This window comes from Cervus elaphus, chromosome 1 (genome assembly GCF_910594005.1).
Source record: "Cervus elaphus chromosome 1, mCerEla1.1, whole genome shotgun sequence".
NCBI classification, from domain to species: domain Eukaryota; kingdom Metazoa; phylum Chordata; class Mammalia; order Artiodactyla; family Cervidae; genus Cervus; species Cervus elaphus.
The window spans coordinates 16,713,038-16,724,417 of NC_057815.1; positions in this window are offsets into that span (position 1 = coordinate 16,713,038).

Here is an 11,380-nt window from a genome sequence, read left to right on the forward strand (position 1 = left end):
TCCCCCAACTTTCCAAACAGCCCACATGCTCTTAGTTACCTCTGGTGATAGATCTCTTCCTGGACCAGACTCTCCCTCTGAATTCTTTTAGGCAGTTAAGAGGGAGGTAAAACAGGGAAGAGTCAGGCACGACTGAGGAACTGAACTGAAAATAACAATAACAGCAACAACTCTTCCTGAGTCTTTTGTACCTTAATTGACTTTAGCTCAAACTAATCAATAAGCCTAAGTGGCATATTTTAGGGACATTCATCCTGAACTCTTTCAGTGCCAAATAGTAATTATATTTTCATCTCTAATAATAGTCTTACATATTGAACAAACCAGAGAGCAGAGTTTAGTGTTTGACTATTTCAAATGGACTTGAAACCAAAAAGAAAAATAACAAATCACTTCACAAATATTTTTAATGAAAACTAGACAAAGAACAACAATATCACCACAGATCCTTAGAAAGTTGTTTCTGACAGCTGCACCACACCAAGATTCCTGGCACCACAAGCAATTGCTCACTTAACACCAATATTGTTTCCTGAAAATCCCTTCTTGATTTAAAAAGTCATCACCCCCACAGTCCTTCTCTGGTGACTATCACAGTGGCAGAGGGAAAGAAAGAGCACTTAGCATTGTTGCCAGTACATGATAGTCACACAGAATTTGTCTGTTTTCATGGCAAAAGATGAATGTCATGTTACTTAAGCTACCAATAAACCAAAATATAAACTATGGCTGAAGATAATATCAAAAGCAATAAAAATGGAAATGTTATGCTAGGAATTGGCTTCCAAGTTCTAGTACACTGGAGCCATAGGGTAAAACGGTATATTTAGGATAAGTAAAAGGAAGTACACACAAGCAACCTACAGTTTGTAGCTACAGGTTTTTCTTTTTTTCTTTTTTGTAAGTTGTTTGATCTCACTCTACATGTTTGCATAAGGAGCTTTTATAAATGGTGGCATGGCACTACTATTCAACATAGTTTTGGAAGTTTTGGCCACAGCAACCAGAGCAGAAAAAGAAATAAAAGGAATCCAGACTGGAAAAGAAGAAGTAAAACTCTCACTGTTTGCAGATGACATGATCCTCTACATAGAAAAACCTAAAGACTCTGCCAGAAAATTAGTAGAGCTAATCAATGAATACAGTAAAGTTGCAAGATATAAAATTAACACACAAAAATCCCTTGCATTCCTATACACTAACAATGAGAAAACAGAGAAATTAAGGAAATAATTCCATAACAACTCATAACATCCTGTTTAACCCATGATGTGCATGAATGGTGGCATTTGTTGTAACCACCACAGGGATGCTAGTTAGTGTTGGTGATCCAGGGTGCCATCCTCTGTTATCTGCCCCTTTTGAATTAAACATCCAAGAGTGATCTCAACCATCTCTACTGGTTGAACCTTCACTCACTAATCTTTCCGAATTATATCTCCTCTTACACTTTTGTTGAAAGCTCCAGTTCAATGCTATGTATTCAACTGTTGGTTGGACATTTCCACCTGGAATACCCACATGCCTTTAAAGTTCAACCGACTTTAAACAAAACATATCCTATTCTTCCCTCATTTTCTTAAACTTGCCCATTTTCTTCTTCATGGCTCACTATGGATAGAATTTTGGGGTCTTATTGCAGCCCACCAATTTCATGATGCTATGTATTTGAAGATACTATTTCTCTGTCTGGAATTATCCTCTCCCACCCCTGAGCCAGGAAAACATCTTTTCCTTCTCTAAGATCCAGCTCAAGGGCTGTCTCTCTTGTCAGATTCACCACCCCCGCCCCCCACCCCGACTGCCACAATCTCAGAACAAGCAGAGTCTGTGTCCCCAGGTCGAATTAAAACTGCTCCCATACCATGTGGTCTGTTCTCTGACGTCTCCTTTACCTTGTGGTTATCCATTTCTAGTTTATCTGTCTTTCTGATTGCCAGCTCTTCTGGGCATCTCATTCTTACTACCTCTTAGACCCTAGCCCAGGATACAGATAGGGGAAATGAGCAGGACTGTGGCAGAGATTTTGAACTTGGAATCAGACAACCCAGGATGAAAGTCTTAATTTTTCTGAATACTCCTTTTTCTATCTAGTAGGGTTCAGGTGAACCCTACATTTTAATCATTTAAAATTATATAAGCCGTATCTTCTGAGCTCAATATAAAATCTACCTTCTGTGAAAATAACTATATTTTCTGGTTCTACTGCTGGTTAACCACTTAAAATGAGGATTTCTTCAGTAAATCTCTGAGGAGGCAAAGAGAAAAAGATACAGTTCCTCTACTGGTAGAGCCATGGAATGGCTGTTACAAGGGGATTTTCTGTAATCCTACAGGTTGAGTCATGTTTCTTAGCATCAGCTCTATTTCTATGCCCTTAATTGCTCTTGAGCTATTTTTTTCCTTTTTCTCTATTTTGTGCGCTTTGTTTCAAACCAGATCCTCAGAAAGTGAAAGAGGATAATTAAGCCTGATATTTAAGTCTTTTGATTAACTTACATTTTATAGAGGGAGGAATGATGACTAGTGTTTTCTTTTTCTTATAGCAATACCAAATAAAAATTTTGTAAAGCTATTTCTAGAAAGCATTACCAGATCTGCAATTTATTTTCACAGGATATAAGTAATAGCTATCATTGATACTCTTTTGAAAAATGCTTTAATAAGACCTTTTTTTTTTTTTTTTTTTGAATTACCAATTGAAGCCATTGGTTTTGAGCACCAGAAAAAAAGTATTTTCTCATTTTAATTTTACATCATCTTCTATTTTATAAAGTTCATGCCATGATAAAGACAAATTCTAGTAATTACAATTGAAAATTCAGCTTGCAGTCGAGGGAACCAAAGAAGGTTTGTGGTATTTGAAATATGATGATCATACATCTTTGAGGAAGAAACTATTTGCAATGGAATAAACATGTGAGATCATAATGTAAAGGTCAGATCCTGGCCAATCAGTCAGATTATTTTTAAAAATCACATTAAGGATACCATAAAAGCCTGACATTAAGGGCAGAAGAGTAATATGTAATCCAAATTGTGAGACGAGAAAGACCCTACCATTTATTCTGTACCTGAAAGTTTAATTGCTAAGTGAAAGATCTTAGCAGCAAGTGAGTTCAGAAGAGCATGTGGACCCTCAGCCTGGGTTTGATGGTTCGTCCTGAGCTTACTTCTGCCTCAGCTTTTCCTAATTTATTTCTGGCTGTGCTGGGTCTTCGCTGCCGCACGCAGGCTTTCTTTAGTTGCAGGGAGCGGGGGCTACCCTTCGTGTGGCGCCCGGCTTCTCATTTCAGTGGCTTCTCTCGTTGCGGAGCACAGGCTCCCTGCATGCCAACTCAGTAGTTGCGGCTCATGGGCTCAGTCGTTGTGGGGCATGGACTTAGGTGCTTGCGGCTTGTGAGATCTGCCCCGACCTGGGACTGAACCCCTCCCCACCCCCACTGGCCGGCGGGTTCTCAACCCCCCAGAACACCTCTGGGAAGCCCTACCTCAGCCTTTCTATCCAGTGTAACAACCATCTACCTCACTCTCTCCTATTAGACTGAACTATCTTAGGTGCTGGCACTCTGTTCTTTTCATCTTTTTTTTTTTTTTAAATTAGGCCAATTAATAACCTTACAACAGCCTCTTAGTGTGAAAGTGACAGGAAAAGTCACACATTTCTTCTTTTAAAAGCTAGAAATAGTTAAGCTTAGTGAGGGAGGCTAAAAGCTAGGCTTCTTGCACCAAAGAGTTAGCCAACTTGTGAATGCAAAGGAAAAGTTCTTGAAGGAAATTAAAAGTGCTACTCCAGTGAACATACAGAGATGGTTAAGAAAGAGATATCAGTCTTATTGCTGATATGGAGAAAGTTTTAGTTGTCTGGACAGAAGATCAAACCAGCTGCCACATTCTCTTAAGCCAAAGCCTAATCCAGGGCAAAGTTTAACTCTCTTCAATGCTCTGAAGGCTGAGAGAGGTAAGGAAGCTACAGAAGAAAAGACTCATAGCAGAGGTTGGTTCATGAGGTTTAAGGCAAGAAACCATCTCCGTAACATAAAAGTACAAGTGCTGATGGAAAAGCTGCAGCAAATTATCCAGAAGATCTAGCTAAGATAGTTACTGAAGGTGGTACCATTAAATAACAGATTTTCAGTGTAGATGAAACAGCCTAATATTGGAAGAAGATGCCATCTAGGAATTTCATAGCTAGAGAGGAGAAGTCAATGCCTGACTTTAAAGCTTCAAAGAACTGGGGCTAATGCAGCTGGTGACTTGAAGTTGAAGTGAATGCCCATTTACCATTCTTAGGGCCCTTAATAATTATGCCAAATCTACTTTGCCTGTGCTCTACAAATGGAACAAGTTCAGAATGATAGCACATTTATTTACAAAATGGTTTACTGAATGTTTTAAGTCTGCTGCTGAGATCCTGCAGCTCAAAAAAAAAAAAAAAGATTCCTTTCAGAATATGACGGCTTATTGACAAGGCACCTGGTCACCCAAGAGCTCTGATGAGGATATACAATCAGGTTAGTGTTGCTTTCATGCCTGCTAACACAAGGTACATTCTGCAGCCCATGGATCAAGGAGTAGTTTTGACTGAAAGTGAACCGACTCCTTGTGACTCCATGGACTATAGGCCGCCAGGCTCCTCTGTCCATGGGATTCTCCAGGCAAGAATACTGGAGTGTGTTGCCATTTCATTTTCCAGAGGATCTTCCTGACCCAGGGTTAGAACTCCGGTCTCCCACATTTCCGGTAGATTCTTTACTGTCTGAGTCATCAGGGGTTCCACTTTTGACTATCAAGTCTTATTACTTAAGAAACATCATTTTATAAGACTATAGCTGTCATAGTGATTCCTCTGATGGATCTGGGCAAAGTCTATTGAAACCCTTCTGGAATGAACTCAGTATCCTAGATGTCATTAAGAACATTAAGGATTCATGGGAAGAGGCCAAAATATCAACATGAACAGGAGTTTGGAAGAAGTTCACTCCAGCCTTCACGGATGACTTTAAGGGGTTCAGCCTTCAGTGTCAGCTGTACCCACAGATGTGATGGAAATGGCGGGACAGCTGAAAGTGGAGCCTGGAGATGTGTCTGAATTGCTGCAATATTGTGATACAGATTTAATGGATGAAAAGTTGCTTCCTATGGGTGAGCAAAAAAAGTGGTTTCTTGAGCTGGAATCTACTTCTGGTGAAGATGTTGTGAAAGTTGTTGAAATGACAACAAAGGATTTAGAATATTAAACCAGCTAAGATGATAAAGCAGCATCAGGGTTTGAGAGGACTGACTCTAATATTGAAAGAAATTCTATGTGGGTTAAATGCTGTCAAATAGCACTGCATGCTACAGAGAAACTGCTCCTGAAAGTAAGCATCTATCAATGGGGCAAACTTCACTGTGGTCTGATTTTAAGAATTTGCCACAGCAACTACCCTGACTTTGAGCAACCACCACACTGATCAGTCAGCAGCCATCAACATCAAGGTGAGACCCTTGACCAAAAAAAAAAGATTAACATCTTGCTAAAGGCTCAGGTGACAGCATTTTTTAGCAATAAAGTATTTTAAAATTAAGGAATGTACTTTTCAAAGACATAATTCAGTTGCACACTTAATAGACTATAGTATAGTGTAAACATAACTTTTACATGCACTGGGAAACCAAAAAATTCATGTGACTCACTTTATTATGGTATTCATTTTATTGCAGTGGTCTGGAACTGAATCCACAATATTTCTGAGGTATGTCTGTTGATTCCAAGGTGGTGCTAGTGGTAAAGAACCCACCTGCCAATACAGGAGTCAAGAGACAGGGGTTTGACCCCTGGGTCACAAAGATCCCCTGGAGGAGGACACAGCAACCCACTCCAGGATTCTTGCCTGGAGAATCCTCATGGATAGAGGAGCCTGGCAGGCTACAGTCCACAGAGTTGCAAAGAGTCAGACACGACTGAAGTGGCTTAGCACATATGCTCACGTGTCTGTACATAACTCTTTGATCACATTTCTGATTCTCTCCTTGGGATAGAATGTTAAAAAATGGAATTCTGGGTAAAGATGAAAGCTCTTGATGGTTTATGATATCTTGCAGATTGCTTTGCTGAAAACATTGATCCATTTTCACTCCCATGAGCAGCAGGAGAGCCCCATTTTCCTTCACCCTAACCAACACCCAGTCATTGAACTGATATTTTGAAATGCATTCTGAAAGAATCATCTTCACCCAGAAGCTAATGGTGAGGTCTTTGGAGTCAGTCAAGGCTGAGATTCAATCCTTAGCCTGTGTAGCCCCATGACATGTGAGTCAATCTCTGAACATCTGCTTCCTCATTCTGCAGGTAAAAATACATACCACATAGAGTTTTGTGATGATTAGATGTAGTAATGTTTATAAAGTGCTTAGTGTGGTCCTGGCAAACAGTTCAATAAACGCCTATTTTAGACTAAAAGTCCCGTGAGGTCACGTCTATTTGGGTGGCTGTTTGTTGCTGTTGTTTCACCTTCACTTAGTGTCCAGTGAGGGGCCAGCACTCAGTAACCAAGCCTGAGGGCTCAGATGAGGAAGGATGAGGAGTGCAGCCCTGAAGGCTCTCCAGTCAGTCTCTCCAACGGCAGGACGGAGGTAACCCTTATCTTGCGGAGCCTCAGGCCTTCCAGCTCGCTCTGGCCCTGTCCAAGCCTGCAGCTGCTCATCACCGATCCTGGAGGCTGTTCATCCGCAGATTCAGAGCAGCAAGATCCTCACATTACGAATGATAGAAGCTCTGTAGAGAAAGGGATATTGCCAGAAGTTTTACCAAGAACATGAAGGGCATTTTCTCTGTCAGCGGCTGGAGGAGTTTATGGCCAGTGAGCCTACGTCCTCGCCCTCAAGGACACCACCCAGCTCTGGGGGACAGTGCGGTGACCCACCAGAGTCTTTCGAGCATGCCGCCTGGCTCCAGATTCACTTCATGGGAGTTTTGACCTCACCAATACCTGTAATACAACCCATGACTTGGACGCTGTGGCTTTAGCTAGTAGGGAGAGTGCAGCTTCTTCCCTGACACTGGTGAACAGGCTGGTGTGAGGAAGAGAAGCCCCAGTTGCTCCATGCCCCTGTGTACTGCGTCCCAGAGGGAGGCATCCTCTGTATAGCTGGAACAGGGCACAGGGCCAGCCGGATGCTGGCCAGTCAGTCTGTGAGGACCAGAGGTGTGGCTTGGCCTTTTGCATGGACCTCTGGTCCAGAGCATTCTACTAGGACCAGGGAGGCCTGGGGCTCCTGTGGCATCTCTGCTGAACATCACCACCTATGTGAAGGCCTAGCTCCTGCCTACCATCCATTCTAGAATCTAACTCTCTCCCTACCTCATCTTTGGAATGCTCATGGGTGATTCAGAGAAATGATGGCTCCTCTTTTTTCTGAGAACTACTTATCTTTTTTCAAGGAGAAGCTTGTCTAATTGACTTGCCTGAAAAATGCAGTGACTCTGTATTAGCAATACTTGGTCTATTTTCTTAATGAAAAGTCAATATCCCCTTCCTAACACCATACATAAAAATAAGCTCAAAATGGATTAAAGACTTAAATGTAAGGTCAGAAACTATAAAGCTCTTAGAGGAAAACATAGGCAATACATTCTTTGACATACATCACAGAAAGATCCCTTGTGACCCACCTCCTAGACTAATGGAAATAAAAACAAAAATAAACAAATGGAATATAATTAAACTTCAAAGCTTTTGCACAGCAGAGGAAACTATAAAATAAGGTTAAAACATAATGCTCAGAAGAGAGAAAATAATTGCAAATGAAACAACTGACAAAGGATTAATCTCCAGAATATATAAGCAGTTCATACAGCTCAGTATTAGGGGAAAAAAACAGCCTAATCAAGAAATGGGCAGAAGGCCCTAAATAGACATTTTTCCAAAGAAGACATACAGATGGCCAATAAATGCATGAAAAGGTGCTCAACATCACTCATTATTTGAGACATGCAAATCAAAACTAGAATGAGGTATTGTCTCACACCAGTCAGAATGGTCATCATCAAAAAATATACAAACAATAAATGCTGGAGAGGATGTGGAAAAAAGGGAGCCCTCCTACACTGTTGGTAGGAATATAAATTGAGATAGCTATTATGGAAAACAATATGGAGATTCCCTTAAAAATAGGCATGAATCTACTATTATGACCCAGCAATCCCACTACAGGCATATATCCTGAGAAAACCACGGCAGAAAAAGACACATGTACCCTCAGTATTCATAGCAGCAGGGTCTACAATAGCTAGGACATGGAAGCAGCCTAGATGTCCATCAACAGATGTATGGATGAAGAAGATGTGGTACATATACACAATGGAATATTACTCGGCCATAAAAAAGAATGAATTTGAGTCAGTTCTGGTGAGGTAGATGAATCTAGAGCCTGTTACATAGAGAAGAAAGTCAGAAAGAGGAAAACAAATATAGTATAGTTATCTGAGTATAACATACTGGTTTGTCAAGTAGGTTCTGAGCCATTAGGCGGAGACTTGAAAAACAAATATAATATATATATATATGAAATCTAGAAAAGTGATACTGATGAATCTATTTGCAGGGAAGGAACGGAGATGAAGATGAAAAGAATGGACTTGTGGACACAGTCAGGGAGGGAGGGAGTGAGACGAATGGAGAAAGCAGCCCTGACATATATGCACGATCAGGTGTGAGACGGACCGCTGGTGAGAAGTTGCTGTGTTGCACAGGGAGCCAGTCAGGTGCTCTGTGATGACCTGGAGCGATGAGATGGGGGGAGGGAGGGAGGCTGAGGAGGGAGGTGGTGTATTGCATAATTATGGCTGATATGTGTTGCTGTATGGCAGAAACCAACGCCACATTGTAAACATTCAAAAATATATTTGAAAAAATGTCTGTGTTCCACAGAATCCTCAAGGCTAGGGAAGTGAAAGGTTGTTGATGAACGATAAGACGCCAGGATTCTTGGCCTCCGGAGGAGACAAATTCAATCCGGGGCCAGAGACGAGGCTGGATCGCTCAGAGCTTTTGTGTAATAAAGTTTTATTAAAGTATAAGGGAGATAAGAGAAAGCTTCTGACATAGGCATCAGAAGCGGGCAGAAAGAGTACCCCCCTGCTAGTCTTCAGCTGGATGTTATGTAGTCACTGCTGCTGCAAGGTCACTTCAGTCGTGTCCAACTCTGTGAGACCCCAGAGATGGCAACCCGCCAGGCTCCCCCGTCCCTGGGATTCTCCAGGCAAGAACACTGGAGTGAGTTGCCATTTCCTTCTCCAGTGCGTGAAAGTGAAAAGTGAAAGTGAAGTCACTCAGTCGTGTTCGACTGGTAGCGACCCCATGGACTGCAGCCCACCAGGCTCCTCTGTCCATCGGCTTTTCCAGACGAGAGTAGTGGAGTGGGTTGCCATTGCCTTCTCCTAGCAGTCTGTTAGGGCTTCCCTGGTAACTCAGATGGTAAAGCGTCTGCCTACAATGCAGGAGACCTGGGTTCGATCCCTGGGTCGGGAAGATCCCCTGGAGAAGGAAATGGCCTTCTTGCCTGGAAAATCCCATGGACTGAGGAGCCTGGTAGGCTACAGTCCATGGGGTCACAAAGAATCGGGCACGACTGAGCTACACATACATACAGCAGTCTGTTAATGGAAGAAAGGAATGTCTTAAAACTCAGAATGACACCAGGCCCCTCATCCATAAGATGCATTTTGGGATAATCTTGACACCAGATGATTCATCCTGGGACATAAAACGATTGACTTGAATCTTGTAGAAGGGCAGATTACCATACAAATAGTTTCGTTTACATAGATTAGGGAAACAATATCTGAGTATAACATACTGGTTTGTCAAGTAGGTTCTGAGCCATTAGGAGGAGACTTGAAGACAGAGTCTGGGATAAATGCATAGCACATTAACATAGCTTTAAGACTAACATTTCCATAAGAAAAATGTATTGGTTAACTCAAGGTTTGAGAATAGTTAGCTTCAGGTGAAACCAGGTGTCATTATGGCAACACAGTATTTTAAGAGAAACCTCCTTTTACATTTGTATAGAGAAGGAAAAAAATATCGTGTTTGTTTCCTCCTGCCACTTAAAAGAGATAAAAATGTCTGACACTTGCAACCTATTTCCTCCATTTTGAGACCCCTGGCCTTCCTGCCTGTTACCCTCTCAGCAGTAGTCTCAGTGCTCTCTCTCTATCTGTAACTGGGGTAATTAGACCTGTCCTGAAGCCAAAATAAATAAATAAATATATATATACACACACACATACATGCGTGTGTGTGTATCAAATGAATTTAAAAATTCTATTTTGATAGTTAAAAATGGCATATCCCTTAAGGTTAATTTAATTTAATTACTAATAAAGTCCTGGGCTTATTAGCTATTTGCATTTCCTATCTATCACTTTAAAATTCATGTCCTCTGGCCATTCAACAAGGGAATTTGTTAGTTTTTACCAAGTCTTTAAAATGTGACCACACTTTATATTCAAAAAGTTCACATCTAATAATTTATCTTAAAGAAACAAAGCAACTATATTCACAAATACATATTTATTATATTAATTATATATTTCCAGTTTTTTTATAATCAGAAAAAAGTAATAAATGTGATTTGGGGGAAAAAAATAAAAAATAGAAAAATGTCTGTAGGAAATTATTAAATAATTTTAGTTGCTGGACACATTAATCCTAACTGAATTAATCCTGAGAATCCCAGTGGTCACCCATTCTCAGTCTATTATCTATTATAGATTTTATCTGGACCAACTGGACACCATTTACTTTTTAATTTTCAAAATAACTTGGCCAATGAGTCACCCATATTTACTTATTGTTTAATATGAATCCTTGTAACCATTTGAAAAGTCTCTCTCCAAAGGGAAGCTCTCCTCTGAATGTCTGGGCCAGTCACCAACATGAGATCCAGCTCACAGTTTCATTTGCACTTTGCCCTTCTCTTTTATATAATTTCTGTTCAAAGATGCACCAGGATTTGAGACTAATGTTTTAGATTATAAGTCAGGACACACCTCAGTTTCATGGGAGGCAGTTTGGTCATGCAGAAAGAACAAGATATGGATTCAGATTTAAATCTCAGCTCTACATTTATTATCTGTGTGATCTTGTTGCTGTTCAGTTGCTAAGTCATGCCTGACTCTTTGTGACCCTATGGATTGCATCACTCCAGACTTCCCTGTCTATCACCATCTTCCAGAGTTTGCTCAAACTCATGTGCATTGAGTCGATAATGCCTTCTTCTCCTGCCTTCAATCTTTCCCAGCTCCAGGGTCTTTTTCCAATGCACTTCCTCGCATCAGGTGGCCGAAGTATTGGAGTTTCAGCTTCAGCATCAGTCCTTTCAATGAATA